The sequence below is a fragment of the Apium graveolens genome, chromosome 9 (assembly GCF_009905375.1).
Source record: "Apium graveolens cultivar Ventura chromosome 9, ASM990537v1, whole genome shotgun sequence".
Taxonomy (NCBI): domain Eukaryota; kingdom Viridiplantae; phylum Streptophyta; class Magnoliopsida; order Apiales; family Apiaceae; genus Apium; species Apium graveolens.
Genome location: NC_133655.1, coordinates 91,383,007 through 91,404,485, shown reverse-complemented (window position 1 = coordinate 91,404,485; position 21,479 = coordinate 91,383,007). Strand labels below are relative to the sequence as shown.

Here is a 21,479-nt window from a genome sequence, read left to right as displayed (position 1 = left end):
GCTTTCTTCAATTGATGCTCTACTTAACAGACAGATTGCAGAACCATCAGTACTTGTTGAAAGCTTGGCTTCATAAATGTTACCATGCCTGTATCATTTCAGAATAACTTTGCCTGTAGATTTGCTTACAACTTCACAGTGTTCTTCAAAGAAATCCACATGATAACCTCTGTCACAGATTTCACTAATACTCATCAGATTATGTTTAAGTCCTGAGACCAGAGCTACTTTTTCAATGATGACATTCCCAAGATTGATATTGCCATATCCCAGAGTTTTTCCAATGTTTCCATCTCCATAAGAAACACCTGGTCCAACTTTCTCCATAAAGTCTGATAGCATTTAACATTTGAGTAATCTCCTCTGTCAGACTTTCCTCCTTTGCCTTCAGATTTTCTGAAACCTTTCTTATCAGAACTTGCACCTTTCCTGGAAAACTTCTTTCCTCTCCTGAATTTCTTGTATGCAATCTTTGTGATTCCTTTCACCATAAGAGCACATAGCTTTATCATCTCTTCATCAGGGTCCATCTCAGGTATACTTTCAGTTTCTGAGTCATCATCACTATCAGAACTTGATGAATCAGTATCAGATTTTGTGATGAGAGCCTTTCCCTTGCCTTTCTTTGAGGCAGCAACCTTGGGACTTTCCTCCTCCACCACAAAGGCAACTGTCCTTAACTTTCTTCCATTCCTCTTGCTTCTTTGTTCCATCTCAAGTTCATGAGTCTTGAGCATCCCATAAATTTCATCAAGAGTTGTTTCATCAAGATTATAGTTGTCTCTTATTATTGTGGCCTTCAAATCCCATCTTTCAGGAAGAGCTAACATGAATTTAAGATTTGAATCTTAAATATCATACTCTTGTCAACTAGTGACAAATCATTCAAGAGTTTGACAAATCTGTCATATAAATCAGTTAATAACTCATCAGGCTTTGAGTCAAAGTGCTCATACTCTTGAGTGAGTATAGTCTTCCTATTTTTCTTGATTGAATCAGTTCCCTGACACCTTGTTTCCAAAGCATCCCATATCTCTTTTGCAGTCTTGCATTGAATTACCCTGTTTGACATGACATTATCAATGGCACTATGCAGCAAGTGTCTTACCTTTGCATCCTTTGCAATCGATGAGATATCTTCAGCAGTGTAATCACTTTTCTCCTTTGGTACAGACTTTGCTGGCTGACCTACAACTTCCACAGAGAGTTTGGTTGGCATATGTGGTCCTTCATTAATCCTGTCGAGATATTCTGGATCTGTAGCTTTCAAAAACATAGCCATCTTCACTATCTATATGGAATACTCAGAAGGTTTCAACATGGGAACTTTTATAGTCTCATATCGACTATGGGTTATGGTTTTTGGAGGTTCTTCAGTTTTGGTGAGCTTGGTTGGAGTTTCTTCTTCAGACATGATTGTTTTTGGATCTTAAACTGTATGTGTGTTAACAAATCTGCTCTAATACCACTTGTTAGGTCACACACACTGTAGAAGGTGGTTGAATACAGAGTTTACTACAATCAAATCGAATATAAGAACTCAAGTAACAGAAAACAGATTTTATTCAACACAATAAACTCTGTTACAATATGGAACTGCCCTCTCTCAGTGATGAACAAATTATCACGAGAGCTGCTAGGGTTACAATGAATAATAACTTCGATAATGATAACACTTATAGTGTAAACCCTATGCCTATGTTTATATACTACACAATTACAAGATAATGTTCTAATTGATATATAATATAATTCTGCTTCCTAAAATATATCAACTAGTTATCTTTTCTTCCAAGTATTCTATTTTTCATAGAATTCTTTCTTCATGCATATTTCTTCCTGTCTTAGTCTCGATCTTCTTTCCTTTCAATCAGCCGCCTGCCTTATATGAAAGTCTCCATAAGTCCTGATATTATCTCCTGATAAATATCATCTGATAACTTAAGTTCTGATAACTTAAGTTTTGATATCTTAAGTTTTATCTTCAGTATAAGTGCTGATTTCCAGTTAAGTACTGATTTGTCCTGTTAGTTAAGATCTAAAAACTAAACACAAATCATATTATACATGACATCACAAATATATCTAACACTTTTCCTCATCACTACCTGAAAGGTCAGATGCAATAATAACGGGCAAAGTAGATGTATCACCCAGAAACGTATACCTCAAATGCTCAGGTAAAGGCTTAAGCTCAAGAGTGGGAGCTTTCTCAATAGATGGCTTGAGGCATTTAGGAGCTTTGTTCAATTCCTCCATTCCATGAGATTCAAATAGCATATCTATCTTCCTCTTCCAGGGAGAAGCATTCAAATACTGCAATTGTTCTTCACCTTCGTCATCTTCACTATCTGAATTTCCCAATAAGGCTTTCTCTAAGGCATCAGACCTTAGAAATTGATCAAGTTCTGAAGTAACTACAGAATCAACCAACTCCACCTTTAAGCACTCCTCATTTTCCATAGGAAATTTCATAGCATTGAACACATTAAAAGTTACATCCTGATCCAGCACTGTCATCGTAAGCTCACCCTTCTGCACATCTATCAAAGTACGGCTAGTCGCCAAGAAAGGTCTTCCAAAGATTATGGGAATCTTCTTATCCTCCTCGAAATCAAGAATTATGAAATCAGCAAGGAAGATGAGTTTATCAACCTTGACCAAGACATCCTCCACAATACTTCGCGGATATGTAATAGAACGGTCGGCCAACTGCAAGGTCATATAAGTCGGTTTTGGATCAGGCAAGTCCCACTGCTTGAAGATTGAAAAGGGCATCAGATTGATGCTAGCTCCCAAGTCACATAAGCATCTGTCAAAAGACACTTTTCCAATAGTACATGGAATAGTGAAGGTGCCTGGATCTTTAAGCTTCGAAGGTAACTCTCGTTGCAACACATCACTTCATTCCTCCGTAAGGGCGACTGTCTCTAAATCATCTAGCTTCACTTTCTGAGAGAGAATACCTTTCATAAACTTTGCACAACTAGGCATCTGCTCAATAGCCTCAGCGAAAGGTATGTTGATATGAAGTTTCTTGAACACCTCCAGAAACTTCTCAAATTACGTGTCCAGCTTTTTCTTCTGCAGCCGCTTAGGAAAAGGCGGCGGATGATAGATCTGTTTCTCCCCTATATTACCCTCAAGAGGAGTGTGCTCAATAGTAGTCTTCCTTGGTTCCACCTCTACTTCCTGCTGCTCTACTTCTTTCTATGCCTCAGCTTCTTCAGTCAATACTTGAGTTTGTTCGGGATTCGCAACCTTTCCAGACCTTAAAGTGATTGCCTTTACCCGCTCCTTAGCTTCCCTCTTTCCTGGCACTTCAGTGTCACTAGGTAGTGTACCAAGCTGATGACTTAGCAAGGCATTGTCAATTTGCCCAATTTGATTTTCCAAGATCTTAATAGAAATGGCTTGACTTTTGCACATAAGCTTCAACTCCTCTAATTCAGATTTTTCATTGGCTTGTTGCAGCTAGAGTTGTTGTCTCGGTGCATACTGTGGTTGATGAAAATCCAGGGGTTGTACTGCTTTGTTGGATATTGTTGATAAGGTTGTTGAACCGCATTCTGAGTCTTGCTCTAACTAAAATTAGGATGATTGCGGTTATTGGGATGATATGTGGCTGGCACTGGTTGCTGCGAACACTGAAAGTTGCTCAGGAACTGAGCTGATTTACTAGAAATTGCGCACTGATCAGTCTCATGAGCACCAGCACAAAGCTCGCAGACACTGGTGATTTGATTAACTACATAATTAGCCAAAATGTCCACCTTCATCGTCAAAGCCTTAAGTCGGGCATCGATAGTAGTTGCTGCGTCCAACTCCAGAATTCCTGCGACTTTTCCCTAAGTCAGTCTCTGGGAAGGATTCCGGTACTCATTAGCACCCATCAGTTCAATAAGTTCATAAGCTTCATCGTAGCTCTTAGCCCACAAGGCTACTCCTAATGCTGCATCAAGCATGGGTCTAGAAGTAGCACCCAATCCATTGTAGAAGCAGTTAACAATCATCCAATCAGGCATGCCATGGCGTGGGCACTTCCTTAGCATCTCCTTATATTGATACCAAGCCTCACATAGAGATTCCCCAGTTTGCTGAGCAAACTGAGTAAGAGCATTCCTGATTGCAACAGTCTTTGCCATAGGGAAGAATTTAATGAGAAACTTTTGAGCAAGATCTTTCCAAGTGGTGATAGACCCTGCTGGTAGAGAATGTAACCAACACTTAGCTTTGTCCCTAAGAGAGAATGGGAAAAGGAGTAGCTTGATAGCATCTTCAGTCACATCATTAAACTTGAAGGTGTCGTAGATCTTGATGAAATCCCTGATGTGCATGTTGGGGTCTTCAGTAGGAGAACACCCAAACTGAACTGAGTTTTATATCATCTGAATCGTGCTTGACTTGATCTCAAAAGTGTTAGCCCTGATGGCTGGTCTGATGATGCTTAACTGAATGTCATTAATCTTAGGTTGAGAATAGTCCATCAAAGCCTTCAGATTTTCTGCTTGATCACCCATCTCTACTAAAAATGGTTCCTCGACTTTCTCTTCTTCTTCTACCTTCTTTTCTTCCTCGAAAACTTCCTTACAAACTACTACAACTTCTTCCTCGGCTTTATCCAGTGTTCTCTTACGAGTACGAGAACGCGTATGCATATACCCTCACTAGAGTACCTGAATTAAGACAAGGAAACAAATAAGTAACAATGTCCGAGTCAATGAACTTTAACGATCACTGATGGAAAGCACATAAACTATAAATTCACACAGAAGTCCCCGACAGCGGCGCCAAAAACTTGTTAGTCGCTAAACACGCGCTAATAATACACGTAAGTATACGAGTTCGCAAGTAGTATAAAATCTTTTCTAGTTCATTCCCACAAAGACTGTATTGGTTAACTAATTAATTCAAACACTTAAACAACAATGTATGGTTATTATTCAATGCTAAGACGATAACAAATTGAGGTTTTTTATAACTAAAAATTAAACTAACAATTATAACTACGAGATTAATATTGAATGAATTAATATACATGACAAACATGGGATTCTAACTTCATTAAGTACTTCATTCAAAAGCCTTATTGTTCTTAACCTTAGCATGCAATGGTGATGACACTAATCAGATAACACAAAACTGATAAATGCCAACTTTCGTTGCACGAGTACCATACTACCAGACATCCACAAAAGAGATAGAAGCTGAATAGACACCAATTATATTGAGACCCTATATATCTTTAGAATTTGACAACATAACGGTTTAAGCACAAGTTATCTATCTTGATTACACAGGGAAAGTAAGATGGTTAAAATTACCTACGAATCATGCATAACAAATACATGAACCTATGCTAGCATGGCAAGTTCTGAATCCTTAAATTCACTGTCGCTTCATTAAGAATTAACACACTTTCTTATAAGTTCGCGATGCTCATACGATGAATACGCACAACCAATACTAGGATATCAATCAATCACCACATACTAAGGCATCAAAACAATTTAACTAAAGAAATCCATAAATAAATCCGCTAGAACCCCATGATAATGATTATCCCATAATCGGACTCATCATCAACGTGGGTTCCGATGAAAGCATGGTATAACAAACGTAGTCTTAATAACAAATAAATAAAACCAAGTACAAAACAAGATTAAAATTTACAAGTAAGAAAACTAGCATCCAAATACAACTTAAAACAAAGGTTCACAAGTAAAAATGAGGTCTTCTTTGTCTTCGTTGAATCGTGCTAATACGGTCTTCTTACAGCTCTCCTTGATATGTCTCTGGCTTGATATAGCTTGATATAGCTTGATTATTTTTATTAAAAACGACCTAAAGATGTTTATATAGCAGCCCCATGCAGTGTAGAATTCTTTCTCTCAGAAACCAAGTAGAAACAGGAATCTGTCATCCCGACACGGAGTGGCTGCGCGCTTGATCAGCGCAGGCGTGCTGGGCTTCTGCCAGAATTTATTTTCTTCATTTTTCTTGCAGTTTTGAGCCGGCTTTCAACGAGCTTTCATTCCACCACCTTGACACCAAATTAGCACCAAAACAATGCTAATTCACCTGATTACCTAGATAATGCCTGAAATGCAAAAACACTCCAAAACACGTTAAAACACTTAACAACTTGAGTACAAATGCATCAATTCAAAGCTTATTAGAGCATTATAAAGTGTCATAAATGCCACTTAACAAAGTTGTAATGTAATGGATGTTAAGATTGAGTATCACTAATTGGGTCATGGTGATTTATAAGTTATCATTGATAGACTAATTAAGTCGATTATCTACCTATTGAATATTTATTCCTTCTTATCGACAGAGGGATGTATTAATATACGAGGAAGGTTGTGGTGCAAGCGTAGAATTCTAGTAACGTTGATGTCTAGAATGAAATCCCATATTTAATTTTCGATGTCAAGGGAGTTTCAAAGGTGATTGTTTAAAAGCTCAAGTACGAGCATGGGTCTATACAATGATGGACATAATAGCAAAATTATTTAGGCATGTGAAATACGATGCTATAATAGTTGATGTTGATATATATATATATATATATTTATATTTCATTCTCCTTTGATAAACCTCTATATTTCAGAGGTAGATTCCAAGCCAGATATTTTGTGGCAGTATTTTTACATAATGATCTTAAATTCATCCTTTCCTCTCCTTTTCATTTCGGGTAAGCTGAGAAGAACAACCGTTCCAGAAGGAGAGATATTGCCGAATAACTATCTATCTGTGTGATAGAAGCCTAATAAGATACCACCTATTGTTTAATGGCTTGTCAAGTACTGGAGGTTGGCCCTCTTAGTACTAACTAATGTAATGTAACAAGTGTTCATGATCATAGTGGTCTCTCAATAAATTATTTTCTTCTATATGATTGATCAAGCTTCCAAATATAGATGCAGCTAGAAAAAGAGTACTATAAGTGTGCTTGTCTCCGAAATCGAAACGTGTTCGTGGTACTGAGGTCGAAAAAATTATTAAAAGGTTATAGAACACTAGCGAGTAATAGTATAACCAAAATGGTATTATGAACGAAAGATAGTAACGCTTACGAACTGGAAAAGGGTGGGTATTGAGAAGCAAAAGTTGTAGCACTAGAAGATGCGTTGAGAGTCTATGCAATAGAGTTGGAAGGAATTTGGGACGATCACTTATCACAAATCAAGTTTTCTAATAACAATAGATTTTATGCTAGTATCAGGATGGCGCATTATGAGGCCCTTTAGGAAAACAATGCCGATCTCCCTTGTATCGGGATGAAATTGGAAGAGCGCAAGATGCTCGGGCCCGAAGTGGTCCAAAGAACCAAAGACATAGTAGATTAATCAAAGGACAGCTGGTAGCAACCCAAGCTGGACTAGAGAAGTACGCCGGTTTAGCCCGGAAGGGCAATATAAAAATGAAGTAGGGAACCAAGTGCTATTAAAGGTATTCCCTTGGAAAGGATTGATGAGGTTAAAAAATAAAGGAAAGCTAAGTCCACGATTTATTGGACCCTTGAAGATATTTAGACATATTGGTATGTTGGCATATGAGCTAGCCCTACCCCCGAACCTGTAGCAAGTTCATAAAGTGTTCCACGTATCAATGCTAATGAAGTATCATCCGGATGTGAGGCACATAGTGGGGTATAAGCGTGTGGACTTGCAACCAGACTGGATCTATGTGGAGCAGCCAGTGAAGATTATAGATTAAAAGGGACGAGTGCTCCGGAACAAGGTTATTAAGCTAGTAGGGGTTTTGTGACAAAACTACAATATGGAGGAATCTACTTGGGAACTAGAGAGCGCAATGCTAAAAAACGTATCCCCATTTGTTTTCTATCTGATTCTGAGACAAAATCCTTTTAAGGAGGGGAGACTGTAATAACCCCAATTTTTGAAATTTTTGAAACCCTGATGAATAGTAACTTTTTGTTGATTATGTTGATGCAGGAAAATTATTAGACCACTATATATATGAGTAATGTTATGAAAATTCTGACATTGTATTTGTATTCCATAAAGCAAATGAGTGTATGTAAAGATCGTCGGAATTCGAATTCGGATACTTTGATTTTTCCCCGAAAAATTCACCAGATACCGAAATAATTGAGTATAAGGTAACATGATTAAAAGGATTTTAATTCAAGGATTATAAGAGAGGGCCATTAAAGGAATATATAATATTAAGAAAGGTTTAAAAAAGCCTAAGTAAAAAGATCCTGGATATGATCCCTCAAACGATAACGAGAATGAGAGTTAAGCGAACCGTAAAATAAATAAGCGACCAATAGACAACCTTGTACAAGAAGCCATGGATTATGACATCATGAAGCCATAGGGAGTTGACAAGTGGTAAGGGAATGAAGTAAGCATGATGATGCAAGCATGGTTAGCAAGATACTTTGCAAAATTTATTATGGACCAAGTATTTTAACCCTTGATTAACTAAGGTTAAGTTAACCAAGATATTTTTTAGCAAAATTGAATAACAACCAAGTAAAATTATTCAAAAACAGTAAACCACTTCATCTTCTTCTCTCCCTATTGTTTAGGTTCGACTTTTTCATAAAAATACAAGGATGTGAATTTCAAAGTCCAAGCTCCACACCTTCAAAAATTAAGAGGTTTGTTTCCATGGATTCTATATTTCTAAAATTAGTTATGGTATGATTTTGAGCTCTAGATTCCAAGATTTACTAAGCTAATCAATTTATCAAAGTTCTTTATTAATAGTATCTTCAAGAAATTAACTTTGTATTTTCTTGATTGCTTGTGAGATCCAAGTTTGTTTAAGGATAGATCATGGTCATAAGGCTCCCTAACAACTTAGTTCACTACAAGGAAGGTATAATCACTCAAACCAAAGCTTAAACTTTGAGTTTTTATGAGTTTTTGGACGATTTAGTGAAATTAAAGTTGGGTCCATGTTTGTATAAGTTAGATCCATGTTTGTATAAGTCAGATCCATGTTTGTATAAATAAGATCCATGTGTATTAGATAGTTTTGGTGGTTTAAAGATGATTATAAATGGATCTTTGATTAGTACTTGAATGAGTTATTTATTTGGTCGTATCTTGACTTAATTAGTAGTCATAAGTTAAATTTGGTGTTTTTATGGTTGGATGGTGATTTGATGAAGTTTGGTAGATAATGGATTTGTAAGAAATTTGGAAATCGCGTAAACATAGCCGTCATAATGCCCAAATTAGGAAGACCGACTTTGCACATAGCATTTTCACCCGAACACTCACTGTAAGAATCTGACCATTGCCATTTTTATATAGTTCATGTTACGAGCTTCATTTTGATATGTGGATCTCTTAAATCCGAGTTACGAGCAAGGAAAAATGACAGTTTTAAGTAACGACGTTTCGCGAGCGAACCCCGAACCCTCGAGTAACTTTGAGACCATGTTTAAGGCCCTAAAAAGACTAATCGAAATAGGAAAGAATTATATAAATTATATTAGCAGTTAGTAAAGTCCTCACGAAAGAATCGCCTTAAAATGTTTAATGGTTAATTTTATAAAAAAATGGCGGAGCCGAGGGTACTCGAACGACTAATGAAAATCGTTAAGTGCAGATGAGAACGTTAGAGTCTAAGGGGATAAAGTCTAGTTTCTAAAGTGACCGTGGTTTAATTCTGGCTTATATATTGTTTATAGGTTACCAGACTCACATCAGACCTATTACCACCCCCGGTCTCCCAGGAAAGTTTTTTACCCGTATACTGTTGTTGTGATGTAAATATATTTATGCATTATATTGAGATAAGTGCATTATTGTTATTAGAAAGTCTTACGATATATTGGAGCATGTTGATAGGATATATATATATATACATGCCTGTTTCATAATCTTTATATCTCATTTTTGATTCAATTGCTTATAAACTGTATAATACCTATGCTAGAGATAGGCATCCACTGCGTATACCCTTAGTATAGAAGACCCAAAGTTGAACATTTTTCTAAACCGGGAGGCGATGCTCCCGAGTATATTATATATATATATATTTCTATAACTATTAATCGAATAAGGTATATTCGATAGTTTTGAATAATAATCAAACATTATTTTCGATTATTCAATAAATATCTTACTTTCATATAAGTATATCTTTTATTATTCAATATTTGTTTCAAGTATTATTTTCAGAACTTCTACTTCTTTTATTGTTTAAAGAATTATTTGGGGAATATTATTTAAATAATAATATTAAGATATTTTCTAATATATTAGAACTGATTTATTTTATTAAATCATTCTTACTCCAAACATTTTCAAAAATATTTTCGAGTCTTCAAAATGATTTTAAAAGTTAGAGCGGATCCCAATACTCATTTTTAATTTAATATCTTCCTTTCGAAGGGTATTTAAATACTCGCACAAAACCTAAGGGATCCGACTTCGCGGTGTAATTTTGTCACAACGAAGTTGCTGATTTAATAAAAGAGCTTTTGATTACTTGTCCCACGTTCGGGAAGTAAGTCCATCTAAATGAGTCGGCATAAGCGACATGCCGGGGTACGGTCTATCAAAGTGTAAGTGGTTCAGTGGGAGTCCATCAAAGCATTAGTGGTTGGGTGGCAGTCCAACATGAGGTCCTAATGCTTCCAGGGTGATGACCAGTGGGGAATTCATCCCTCTACTAGTAGAAAAGGTGACTTAATTGGTATTTTTGCCTGATCAGCAAGATATTGGGTTTATGCCAAAGTTTTATTCTTTCCAAATTCATTGGATATTACATCTCTGTTTATACTTTTCATAACAGAGGTTTTCAAGGAAAGTATGAGAGATATATATTGGTGTGTGTATATATATGTATATATATCGGGACTTAATAAAGTATCTCGTAATTTCATTTCTTTTGAATGATATTTCAAAGATTGATTTCATTCAAGTCTTATCTTGTAGTCTCATCTATGTGGTGAACTTTTGAAACTGATTATACCTTAAATGGTGGTAGTTCAAGTAGTATTCGGAAAAGATATAGGTATATTGGGGTATCTTGTAATTTCATCTTTTCAACTTATATATAGCAAATGATTATCATATGCATGACAAAGATTTTCAGAAAAACGTTAAGGCAAGGCTAGACATATGAGATCACATTGTAAGGATATTTTTCTATAAAGCCCATTTAATGGAACACTGTGTATGGTAAGCACGACAAATGATTTTAAAGATTTATGAAAAGTATACATTGATTATTTTGTGACTTTGTTGCATTAAGATATTGAACTTGGTTCATCATAGTGTGACCAATACTTTCTAAAGTATTATGAGAATGCTCATATATTATTAATCAGTTATATGTTATTTTGGTGAGCTCTTTTTCTCACCCTTGCTTCATTTCTTCATCACACAACAAAAGATAGGCAAGATGAGCAGGACCAAGTTCCCAATTCGCGAACAGATTGTAAATGTTCTGCAGCTTCCTGCTGGCGTTGATGCCGCTATGGTCGAGGTAAGAGCTACCAATAGGTTAGTATTTCATTCCTTGATGTACCAGACTTATATATATTTATGAATTGTAATAATGGAAAAGAATATGTAAATTTATTCAAAACTGTTTTGAGGTGTAAGGAATTATAATTGTGGAATAAAATAACTTTTATTATTTTTGGTATTCATCTCTGAGACTATAACTTGTAGTGTGTGTGTGTGAGTATATTTTTGGGTCACAGTATGCAGTAATTGGTTGTTTATTAAGATTAAGTGTTAAAAACGGAAATGGAACTCATGACAACTCGAATCCCTGCCCTGGATTTGGGGGTATTACAGAAACCATTGAGCTGTTGATGGAAGGTACAGAAGGAGTCAAAGAAAACATGATGGATATTCTGACAACTCAGTATGAAGCGTTTAAAATTTAACCCGGAGAAACATTGTCTTCACTCTTTGAAAGATATGCTAGACTATTAAGCGGATTCAAGCTACAAGGGAAAGTTTATCCAATAAAGAGTCTAACCGAAAGTTTATGCTGACTCTACCAGTTCACTTGGAACAAAAGAACACATCCATTAGGGAAAGAGCTGATTTTATTACTATGTCCCTGGATGTGATTTATGGAAAGCTGAGAACCCATGAATTGGAACAAGAGCAGAGAGCTATTATCTATGGCCCTGGTTCTGTTGACTATAAGAGTACGACACTTGCAAAAACCACTGCACTCGTTGCTCGTGAACATAAAACTCAAGAAGTCAAGGTTACACCCTCCCCAACAATCAAATAAATTTTTGTAGCTGAAATTGCTCATGGTGAGCTAAAAGATGAAAGTGAGTTCTACACTCAAGAAGAACTTTAAGAGTTGAAGGATAAATCTATGGCATACATGGCTGCAAAATTTAGTCATGTTAGATTCAGAAGAAAATCCAACTATAAATCAAGGGGTTTATCTGAAGAGGCAGAATGAGAAGCTGTAACAGAAGCTGAATGCTTATGTGGTTAAGGAAAAGGGAAGAGCATACATTGCTGAAGAAAAAAACTAGGATGGTATTGATTCAGATGAAGCGGAAAAGTATGTGAAACTAGCTCTTATGGCAGACTCTGTAGAGGAATCACCACAATCATCTCAGGTTCCTGAACTTACCACTACTAGCTTGCAGCCCGTGCTATGCACGGGTCTTGATTAATATTTATATATTTTTAATTCTATTTTATATAATTTTATTTTAATTGTATATAAATAATTAAAAACTAAATAATGATTATATAATTATAATTTCACGTTAGGTTCAAATAGTATAAATAGTATATGATTGATGAGATCTTATTCATAAATAATAATGTAAATATTTGTTGTTGGTGAGTAAGATTTAAATATGAAACTTATATATTGTATTTTTTAAAAAATAATATAAATATTTGTTGTTAGCGGGATTTGAACCTGAGAACTTATATGTATCTTTATAAATAATAATATAGATGTTTGTTGTTGACGGGATTTGAACCTCAGAACTTGTGGAGTGTATTATTTTACTATTTTGATCTAACAGCTTTGTTATTTGATGAAGAAGATCCGACGGTCGTGATGGAAAGGGATAACAAAAATGAGGGGTTAACCAAACTACAAATTATACCTCATTCCGATTATTATAATATAGTATAGATTAATATGTTTGAATCTGAATACAAATCTATTGTGCATAATTTACTTTAGAATTGTATAATTTTTATACAAGCATGCTTTCATATAAACTTGAAAATGATAAGATAGTTCTTAGAACCGAGAGTTTGACATCTAGAAATGAAGAACAAGCATTATTGCATATAAACTTGAAAATGATAAGATAGTTTTTAAAACTGAGAGTTTGACATCTAGAAATGAAGAATTAAAATTACTTGTAGTTGGCTTAGATGACTGTAAGCAAAAGAATGAATATATAGATAATAAGGTTAAGTGCAACGCAGACATAGAAGCCATTCTTAGAACCCAAATTGCTGATTAAGAAAAGAATTTACAGGCGTTTAAGAATGCAACTTTGACTCAGAAGGAGATAATAGATAGTCAAAAATTTAAATCTAAAACTTCAATAGGTCTTGACTATTCTAAGTTAGCTGGTAAGAAACATAGTGGTGCATAAGAAATAAACATGTTTGTCTCAAAAAAGGTACCATATATTACTAAGAATGTTGTATCTGTTAATGATTGTGCCCTAGAGACAATACTATGATGGTTTAGTTTAAGACATTTGGATTTTTAATATTTATGTTCTATCGATTATTCCTTTTATAATTTACTAATTCTTAATTTACTAGAGATATAAATGTTAGATTAATAAATGTCCTTTGAATATGATATGCAATTCTATATCTCTAAGTACGTGACTTAGAAATGAGATTATGATAATAGTATCAATATTCTTAAAGGTCCCTAGTCGAGTATTATTATAGGGGACAATAATAATGCAATAAGACTAGTATGTTTGTTGACCGGTGATCACATCTCAATGATCATAGGCATGATGATACTAAAGTCAAAATATAGGCACATATATTAGATACATGGTGCTGGATTGACCCGTTGTGATATACCTGTTTATGGTGTTATAAGTTATTGTCACAGTGATAATGATGTAATGGTCCATAGACATGAAGTCATTATATTTCTATACGAGAATTAATATACTTTGAGTCCATTAAAAGTTATCCTTGACCGGGTAATGATAAAAGTGGACATTAGGTATATTATGAATCGCATGAGAAATATGAATGATCTAGATGTGATTTAACCCTCCTATTAAGGAGTGATATTATTGGCCTCTTGTGTGAGCCAGACTATGAAATACGTGGCCACACTCAAATATTGATTGGATATGATAGTCTACTCATTGATCAAGGAAACTTGGATTAAACTACGATGATGATGATGATACATTACATGCTTCTTGTTTAATCTATAATATTTGGTTAAAGGGATTATATTAAATTATACATTATCACGAAAGGTTTAATCAAATCACCGATTTAATTATTATTACTTGGGTAGAAATGATGTATTACTAGATGCTGCTCATTGCTTATAATTTTAATATGAGATATTAAAATTATTGCCAACGTAATAATAACCTACATGGTTACACACCAAAAATTATTGAAGGAGAAATAATTTAAATTTTGAATTTAAATTCAATAAGTAATTTATTTTATTTATGATATTATTTAAGTATGACTTAATTAATTAAATAAAATATAGGAATTACTTAAATTAATTCCGAAATAAGTTATTCATTAATTAAGTGTGACTTAACTAAATAATAAATTGGATTTCGGATTAGTATTAATTATAATTAGATTATAATTAGAAAACTCATTCTTCTCCCTATACAAAATCTTTGAGGGATGATTTATATAAAATGATACATGGTTTAAAAAACCTTAGCCGTTCTAGGAGAAAGAGGAAGAAAGGTAGATATGGAGTTTTCTAGTGCTAGTACACATCAATCCTTCAAGAAAAGGTGTTCGTGTGGATACCGTATAACTACGTGGTGATTCAACTATATTTGGAACTTCATTAATCCTCCATTAATGAACTCTTAAACCTTCTTTAAAGTAAAAATTCTTACTATGAATTCAATATATATTTTCGCATGGATCCTGCGTAGGCTTTTAATTTTATTCTGGTTTTAATTTAATTTTACATAATTTCCATTGCGTTTATGTGCTTGAAACCCGTCAATGACATCAGAGCTACTTCCGAAAGTATTTAATTCGTTGATGTGTTTAACCATTTTTGATATACAAGCATGTACACGATTTGCCATGTTTTGATATTGATACAATATGTTTGTATATTTAAGGTTTGAATATAGGATATTCATGTGAGTTATATAATCATATGATGATTATATAATTTGTATGTATACTGATATATACATGATTTATGTTTGTTCTTATTATGAGAATCATATTAGATACAGATTCTGAATCAGATGTCGAAGATTTTCTGAAATCTGGGCCTGGTATCCGATTTTCACGAACAAATACTCTATTTGATAGGTAATCCAGTATCTGAACAAAACTGATAGCTTAATCTATCATCGACTCGTCTGTATGGCGTTTGATTATGATTTTTCATATTTTTTCCATATTTTGTTTGTTAGGAATATGTGTATTAGTTTGATGATAAGTTAAACAAAATAGTTAAGTAGAAATCTAGTGTTTGTAGCCTCAACGGATAAGACCATTTTGGCTATCCGTTGAAGGAGTAGCTTCACTTAGAAATAAGTTTAGTATTGTAGCACATTTTAGTCTCTGTATTTAAGTTGTACTTCTTAGATGTTGTGGGAAATTATCAGTCATGTTGACTACTAGTGGATATGCAAATAGGAGGGCTAATTGTAAATATTTCATGCCTTGTAATTTTGTATAAGTGAAAAAGTATCAACTGATATTAAAGACCTTCAACGGATAAGAAACAAAGCTTCAACGAATATCTCTAAAGCTTCAACATATGAGATCCATCAACGGATAAGTGCGTCAACGGATAAAGCTTCAACTGCTAATGCATTAACGGATAAAGCTTCAACGGATAAAGCATCAACGGATGAAAGCTTCAATGGATGCTTAGTTCAATAGCAGTTGATAGTGACAATTCATAAGCTGACAGAGGCACATGGGTTGACAGAGACAAACTGGAATATGGCAGCCTCTAGGAGGAATCAAGAAATTGTAGCATTTCCATTCTGGTGCTAACAAGGAAGTATTCAAAGATTCACAACTAAACCTGAATTGCATTGGATAGAGAAATGAAGAAGAAACATGTGAAGAGTCTTTTAATTGTATTTTACAGTTTTGTCTTCACTAGTAAACTTGGTGATATATAAACCAAGTAGCAGCTTGTAATTAGGTGTGAATTTTTCCAGAGCTGTTTAGAAAAATCCAGAGAGAAAATCATCTAGTTTGTACTAGGAAGCAGCTGTGATTTGATTCTTTGAATCACAGATTTTCTGAAATAACACATCTCTGGTGGAACAAAAAATCCACCATAAAAGTTTTTAAGTCTGTTGTGTTCTTTACATTTGTGTTTGAATATATATCTGTCTGCATTAGCTTAAAGCAATTCACACACACTTGCTCATCAAAACATATAGACTAGAAACTGCTCAAAACTTGAAAAAGTTTTGAGATTTACATTCAACCCCCCTTTTGTAAATCTCATTGTTAGTTCACTGGGAATAACATTGTTTTTATGTTTAGGTCGTGTTGGGTATGATATGTTAAGATCAGATTATGTGTTCAACATGTTCTTATTTGTTAATTGAATATGGTGGATGGTTTTGGCTTATGACCTTAGGTTAATGGTTTTGGTTTTTTAAATACGGCTTGTATGTCGTTTAATCTTGTAATTATAAATCTCGAATGTAACTCAAGTTCTTCTTGTAAGTTCATTAGATTAGTTTTTACATTTCATTCTTGTAATGTACATGAATACATGAAGATTTAATATCAATGAAGGGTAATGTCACATGGAGGCCATCCAAGGAAGCAATACAAGGAAGAGACAACTCAAGAAAGAAGACATGTAATAGTTAGCTTGAATTTATTGTAATAACCCCAATTTTTGGAATTTTTGAAACCCTTATGAATAGTGATTTTGCCGATTATGCTGAATAAGAAAATTTTTCATACCACGCTATGTAGGGGTTCTTTTATTGATCTTCTGAGATATTATTAGTACTCTATGTGGTATATAAGTGTATGTAAAGATCGTCAAAATCCAAATCCGAACACTTTGATTTTTCCCGAAAATCCACCAGATACCGAAAGAATTAAGTATAAGGTAACATGGTTAAAGGGATTTAAATTCAAGGATTATAAGAGAGGATCATTAAAGGATTATAAGATATTGAGAAAGATTTAGGGGAACCCAAGTAATAAGATCCCGGATGTGATCCCTCAAACAATGAAAGAGAACAGAGTTAAGCGAACCGTAAAACAAATAAATGACCAAGGGACAAGCACATACAAGTAGAATGGGAAGGAAGCTTCCAAGAAAAGCTAAAATAAGTGGTTAAAAGAGAAGGTGACATCATCAAACCTTAAGGGAAAGACATGTGGTTTGGAGGTGAGGTCATCCAAGTGATGTCATCACTTTATCAAAGCAATCTCCGCCAAGTATTCATTTCACAAACACCAAAATCAAAAGAAACCAAAACAAACTCATTTCTCTTCTTCCCCCATCTATTGCTCTCGGCTTTTCCATGAAAAGCAAAGGAAAAATTTCAAAAATCAAGCTACACACCTTCATAATTCAAGAGGTTTGTTTCTTTAACTTCCATAATCCATAACTTAGATGAGCCATAAGTTTAAGCTCAAGATTCCATGTTTAACATAGCTAATCAATTCATCAAAGTTCTTGGTGAATAGTGTTTTTCAAGAACTTAAAATTTTGTTCTTGAGTTTTTGTTTAGATTAAGCTTTGGTAAGGACTTTCAAGGGTGATTCCAAGCTCCTTAGTTACTTTTACTCACCAAGGAAGGTATAATCTCATACCCTAGCCCTACTTTTGTATAAATTAGAGTTAGTATGTTTGGTATGGTTCATGAGAGGCATGGTTATTGTGTATTTAGAGATGTGTTGGTTTTGTGATGTGTTTGGAGTTGTAAACCTTGTTGATTAGTTAAAGAACTTATGTAAGCTTTTAGTTCATGATTGGGAAGTAGTGTAAATTGGAAATATTGAGTTGTTGGGGCTGTTGTAGCATTTTATGTATGGAGTTTGGTTGTATGGTTGAATTGTGGTTGATTGGTGGTTGATTTGGAGTAGGATAAAAATTGGTAATCGCGTAAACATAGCCGTCGTAATGTCCGATTTACTTTAGACTGTTTTGTTCTTAACATCAGGACCCGAGAACTCACTTTTAGGTTTTTACCACTGCCATTATTAGATAGTTCATGTTACGAGCTTCGTTTTGATATGTGGTTCGTTTGAATCCGATGTACGGTTTAGGAGAAACGACCGTTTTAAGTAACGGCGTTTCGCGAACGAACCATTACCACTCGCCTTACTTTGAAACCTTGGTTAAGGACTTTAAATGACTAATTGGGATATGAAACAATTATGTTAAGTGGATTAGGTAGTTGGTAAGGTACTCGCGAAAGAATCGCCTTAAAAATCTTAATGGTTAATTTATTAAAAATGGTGGAGCCGGGGGTACTCGAACGACTTAGGTGATTCGTTAAGCGTATGAGTGACCATAAGCGAACGTTAGGGTTCAATTGGTTAAAGTCTAGTTTCTTAAGCGACCGGGGTTTAATTCCAACTTATGTTGTTGTTCATAGGTTATCGGACCCACTCTAAGCTTAAGTCTATCCGGGAGCACTCAGGCAAGTTTTCTACCTGTTATACTGTTGTGGTGATGTATATATGTATATGCATTATCTTGTGATAGATGCATGTTGGTTAATTAGAAAATTTTGCGATATATTGAAGCATGCTGAGATGGTATATATATGCATGTCTGTTTCGTAATCTGGTTATCTATCTGTTGATTTCAATGCTTATAGTTGCATAATACCTATGCTAGAGATAAGCAGTAGTTGCGTATACCCTTAGTATAGGGGACCCAAAGGTGAACATTTTTCTAAACTGGGAGCCGATGTTCCCGAGTATAATATATATATATATATATATTGATATAGTTTTCAAAACTATTAATCGAATAAGGTTTATTCGATAACTTTATTTTATTTATTTAATGAATATTATTTTGAATATTCATTCGAGGATTTATGACTCCGTTATTTTATTTAATGAATATTATTTTTGAATATTCATTCGAGGATTTATGACTCCGTTATTTTATTTAATAAATATTATTTTTGAATATTCATTTGAGGACTTATGACTCCACTTATTTACTAAATATTATTCTTTATTTTATTAAAGAATAATTTTTCGATAATCAAACTTATTTTCGATTATTCAAATAAAGATAGTACTTTCGTATAAGTATATCTTTGGTTATTTAATATTCATTTCAAGTATGAGTTTTAAAACTTCTACTTCAAATTGTTTATATAGAGATTATCCTTTTGGGAATATTATTTAAATAATAATATTCAGATATTTTCTAATATATTGGGACTGATTTATTTCATGAAATCAGCATTACTCCAAACATTCTTAAAAATGTTTTCGAGTCTTCAAAATGATTTTAAAAGTTAGAGAGGATCCCAAAACTCATTTTTTTTATTTAAGATCTTCCTTTCGAAGGGGATTTAAATACTCGCTCAAAACTTGAGGTCCGGCTCAGTGGTGTATTTTACATTCGCAAGGAGGTTGCTGTTTTGATAAATGAATTAATTACTTACCCAACGTTCGGGAAGAAAGTCCATCTATTGAGTCGACATAAGCAACATGGGCTCAGTGGACGTCCATGAAAGTGTAAGTGGCTCAGTGGGAGTCCATCAAATGCGTAAGTGGCTGAGTGGCAGTCCAGCATAAGGTCCTATTGCGGCCAGGGTGATGACCAGTGGGGAATTCGTCCATCTACTAGTAGAAAAGGTTACTTATTGGTATCTTTGCCTGATCAGCAAGATATCAGGTTTATGCCAAGGTTTTCTCCTTTCCAAATTCATTGGATATTACAACTCTGTTTATAATTTTCATAACAGAGGTTTTCAAGGAGTGTATGAAATGTATATATATATAGGTGTGTATATATATATCAGGACTTAATGAAGTATCTCATAACTTCATTATTTATAATGATATTTAAAAGATTGAATCTATTCAAGTCTTATCTTGTAGTCTCATCAGTGTGATGAACTTTTGAAACTGATTATAACTTGAACGGTGGTAGTTCAAGTAGTATTTGGAAAAGATATAAGTATATTCGAGTATCTTGTAACTTCATCTTTTAAACTTATATCTAGTAAATGATTATCTTATGCATGTCAAAGATTTTCAGAAAAACGTTGAGACAAGGTTAGATATATGAGATCACCTTGCAACGATATTTTTATACAGTTATAAACTGGAACTCTGTGTATATTATACATGTCAGAGGATTTCAAAGATTGTGAAAAGTATATATGTATATGTATACTGAATATTTTACGACTTGGTCGCGTTAAAATAACAAACTTGGTTTCTTACTTTTTGACCAAGACTTTCATGAGTACTATGAGAATGCTCATATATTGTTAATTATTATACACATTATTTCAGTGGGCTTGTTGCTCACCCTTGCTTTCTTCTTTCATCACACAATAACAGATAGACAAGATGAACAGGACTAAGCTCCCAATTTGCGAGCGGATAGGAAACGTTCCGCAGTTTCCTGTAGGCGTTGATACCGCTGTAGCTGAGGTAGAAATTACCAATAGGCTAGGCTTTCAACTTTTGTTGTACCAGACTTATGTATATTTATGAATTGTAATAATGGCAAGGAAATATAAATTTATTCAGAAACACTTTTGAGGTGTAATGACTTATAATTGTGGAATAAAATGACTTGTGTTATTTTTGGTATTCATCTCTGAGACTATAACTTGTGGTGTGTGTGTGTATATTGTGGGGTCACAATACGCAGTAGTTGGTTGACTGATAAGATTAAGTATTGATAAGGGAAATGGAACTCGTGACAACCTGAATCCCCGACCCCGGATTTGGGGGTGTTACATTTATTTTTCACCTTAGATTGACCTAGATCTTTGTCATTAGCTTGATGAAGATCACATAGGATGAAGCCATAACCAACCGCGTTTACTTCATTGCACTTTACATATATATACTCAAATAATGAATGTATGTGTAGAGTAGTTTAATGATGCATGCTTAATTTTATTAAGGATTTATATATTAGATATGACACCCATGTCATGCTTGCTAAATAAGATAAAATATGTAACGATTCAAGATTTTAAAATGAACAAACGATTATAAGATTCTCGTGTTTATGAAACACATAATAAAATACTAATCTTCTCTATTTCCAACATGGGGCGATTTTGT

General features: G+C 34.2%; 1 non-coding gene across 1 annotated transcript; it reads left to right on the top strand.

Annotated features, from left to right (window-relative positions):
* Positions 1–4,023: 4,023 nt before the first annotated feature.
* LOC141687639 (small nucleolar RNA R71) lies at positions 4,024–4,130 on the top strand. Its single transcript, XR_012561129.1, has one exon. It is a non-coding gene; the product is annotated as a small nucleolar RNA R71 (small nucleolar RNA).
* The last annotated feature ends 17,349 nt before the right edge of the window (positions 4,131–21,479 follow it).